The sequence below is a fragment of the Schistosoma mansoni genome, chromosome W, assembly GCF_000237925.1.
Source record: "Schistosoma mansoni strain Puerto Rico chromosome W, complete genome".
NCBI classification, from domain to species: domain Eukaryota; kingdom Metazoa; phylum Platyhelminthes; class Trematoda; order Strigeidida; family Schistosomatidae; genus Schistosoma; species Schistosoma mansoni.
In genome coordinates, this window is record NC_031502.1 from 15,361,525 (window position 1) to 15,365,003 (window position 3,479).

General features: G+C 44.5%; 1 non-coding gene across 1 annotated transcript; it reads left to right on the top strand.

The window, feature by feature from the left end:
• Positions 1-562: 562 nt before the first annotated feature.
• Positions 563-634, top strand: Smp_tRNA_00544_Pseudo_ATG.1.1. Its single transcript has one exon. It is a non-coding gene (tRNA).
• Positions 635-3,479: the final 2,845 nt, after the last annotated feature.

Below are 3,479 nucleotides of genomic sequence, written 5' to 3' on the forward strand. Positions count from 1 at the left end.
GTACATCCGGCTGACGAGTCCCAAATAGGATGAAACGCGCGTCCAGGATTTCACTGCTAGCCACTATCCATCCTTGTTTATAATGCTTGTGAATTAAGGCGATATCGAGGCAATATGCACATATGCTAATAACAGACTGATCAATTGCAGTCCTTAACATCAATGAGAAGATTCAAGTAAAAAATACCAAGTAAATATAAATACCTGTGTTTTTCTGTACATTTTTGATTCTTATCCAATAATCACTTCCCCTGCTTCTTACGACTTTTGACTGGCGGCTGTGGGGTTCGGAACGCTCGAGTGCCGTTAGTTGTACATCGCACTCTGCCGTAATCAAGTAGAGGACCCAACAAAATGCTGTTCACATGAAACAAGGGCGTTTTAGGAAACATACATTCCAGATAACTACTACAATACTCCACTGTAACAGTTAAGAAACCTAACACACTAATATCTCAGATGTAAGAGCTGAATTAAAACAAAATAAAACATTTAATTTGTAAGACGTAAGATGTAATTTCGAACTACTAAGGATAGTTGATTAAATATTTATCTTCAATCACTTCTGTGGCACAATGGATAACGCTCCTGATTATGGGTCAGCAGATTCCACATTCGAACCCTGGCAGGCTCGAAAAACTTGCCCTTAAATGCCCTGGTGTGGTCGACGATGTAGAAAGTCTGCACTTCCTCTCGCAATGCACTCAGATGGTTACGCGTATACAGCCACTGTCAGGGAGGTCCTACTCATTGCCTTCTCGAGGCGGGGATGTTTACAAAATTGAGAGGATAAAAAGCGGATATCCGGCGCTCTAACCGGGTTGGTTCAACTAAGGACAATTGGGTAGTATCAAAACGGATCAATGATAACTACTACTAGAAAAATTACTCTTGCTTCAACGCTTATTCGGACAAATCATATTCACAATCATATAACATTCGCTTTCATTTCTTTTATACTACGTCACTTATGTACTCCTCATTATTTTCATTTTGCACATTTTATTTTCCATCTTACACAGTAGCTCACCTATGGCGAAAAACCTGTCCCATCTAAACGATCTCAGATCCCTGACTGATCGAAAGTTGAATGCGAACACTGAAAGTTTTTGTGAAACCACATATACCATTCAAACTGTACACCTTCGACGCTCGCACACTAATGGGAATAAGACAACACACAGGGTTGGCTATGTATTTAGAAAATCGCATCATCGGTTGCAGCTTCTGTTACAACTAAATATCAAACCGAGCTAGGGTTAAATGCTAGATGCCACTCCACTGAAAAGTATAGATGAGCTTTGGTTGCAATTACATGACGTCATAAAAATGGAGAGTTATGTCGATCGTGGCTTTGCGAAACGTCCCTATCTATAAGCACTGGGTTTCTTCAGGCTCCTCAACTCACTAAGGCCCGTCGGTCTACTCCAGGTGACCGCGAGTCTGACCATAAACGAGGACTTTTGCGTCGTGAGTTCGTGCAAGCTTGCGTAAGGACGGAGAAGCCTGGTGGTCGGATAGTGCTAAAAATTTGGAAACAGCAGATGCTTCCAGTGACTGCTGGAAGCTTTCAACTCATTCGAGACACCGGCAGAAAGAATTCTGGTGTGTGAAAAAATCTATGGAGATGACAGTATGCCGATCACTAACATCTATCGACGTCTTGGACGATGGGTAGTTTATCGAAGAGCGATTCAAGTAGTCTGTTGCCCCAGTAACATCGATCAAACTGTGTTGACCTCCATGGCATGTGACGACTGACCCACTCAACGAGGCGGTAGTCAGCAAGGAACTACGAATCTTGAAGTGCCACAACTCACAAGGCTCAGATGACTTACCTTCGGTCCTTCCTAGAGATGCTGGTGACTTTGTGGTTAAGGAACTGACTAAGCTATTCACAAAGGTCTGGCAAATAAAGTGTTCCAATATCGTGGAATAAGTCGATAGTTGTTATCTCTAATCAGGATTCACATCATCTATGCAATAACTATCGGGGGGGGGGTCTACTTCTGATTGTGTCTAAATTATTGGCTTCTACCATACTTCGTAGATTGTTCGAAACCCAAGAAAAATTGGCTCGTGAGGAGCAGACTGGGTTCCATTCTAGTCAAGGATGTATTGATCGTATCTTTACACCTCACCAAATGTTACAACGCAGTCATACTTATCACAAGCCAACAACCATAGTGTTTCTCGATATCGGGGCCGCCTTCGATTCCCTGGACAGGAATGTCTATTAAAGGGTGTGTCTGAGAGGTTTATTAACATCTTGAAAGCCCTACATACTAACACCCCGACCGTCGTTGCTACCTTGACGTGGTGGTTGGGCTTGTCTATCGTGATGATTCAATCGAGCTATACTGGCTGAAACAATCGTTCCTCAAGATCCTACCATGCTAGACAGGTCGTTTGAAGAGCGGTGAGACTAAAAGCAGAAAACCCAAGGTCCGAAGGCGAAGTCATACTGCTGACTGTACAGAGGTGTGATGGCAGTAAGGTGTTTCTTTCAGACAACCAGCATGACAGCGATGCTGCCTTCCCACAAGGAGGGGTGGGAATAGAAAAGGTCGACCCTTAAAAAATGCACACCTCGCCTTATCCCACGGATATCCATCTCCGGAGGTAAGGTCCCAACAAGTAAGGAGCTAACACAAAAAGGTCGTGTGTGACCGACCACAAGCATTTGTCCCTTGGGCACTGCGGTCACATTCTCAGGTCATTAAGACCACTTCTAACCCAATTCCCTTTTCAGGTACCCCTAGAAGAACTCTTCCACGGTGTGGGCAACCGGGAAGTGATAACTGCCCTCATACCTCTAACAGCACTCAAGACCACTGTATTCATAATCGATCTCCTTCTTCAATTCCTACTATTCCTTCTACTTTGACTTTCAACACTAAACTTCCTGTTCCGGTCTCCTCCTCAAGTGTCACCATGGCCAACCATTCTAGTGCGCGAAACGCTGTCGCAGGTCTACTAAAACCTCGCTCCAAACTACACATTGGAGCCTTCAACGTACGTACTTTAAGTCAAATCGGTCAACAGGCCTCCTAAGCTAAAACCCTAGAATCTCGTACCATTGATGTATGCTGTGTCTCCGAAACACGCATACAGGATCCTAGTGTGGTCATTCACTTGACCTCACCTCGCCAAAATGGAGAGCCAACGAAATACACCCTCCGTGTATCTGGCGACCCGATGGCTAGTTCTCGTGTACTTGCAGGTGTAGGCATAGCACTAAGTACAAGGGCAGAACAAACACTACTAGAATGGATCCCCGTTAACAGTCGCCTGTGTGCTGTTCGGCTAAAGGGCTCCGTAAGAACTCGGAAGGATAGGGACACACGTCGTTGCCTTTTCGTCGTTTCTGCCTACGCTCCCACTGACTGCAGCCATGATGAAGTGAAAGATGACTTTTACAGAAAACTCTCTGAGCTTCTTCAGAAAGCTAAGCGCTCAGACATAGTAGTTGTAGCGGG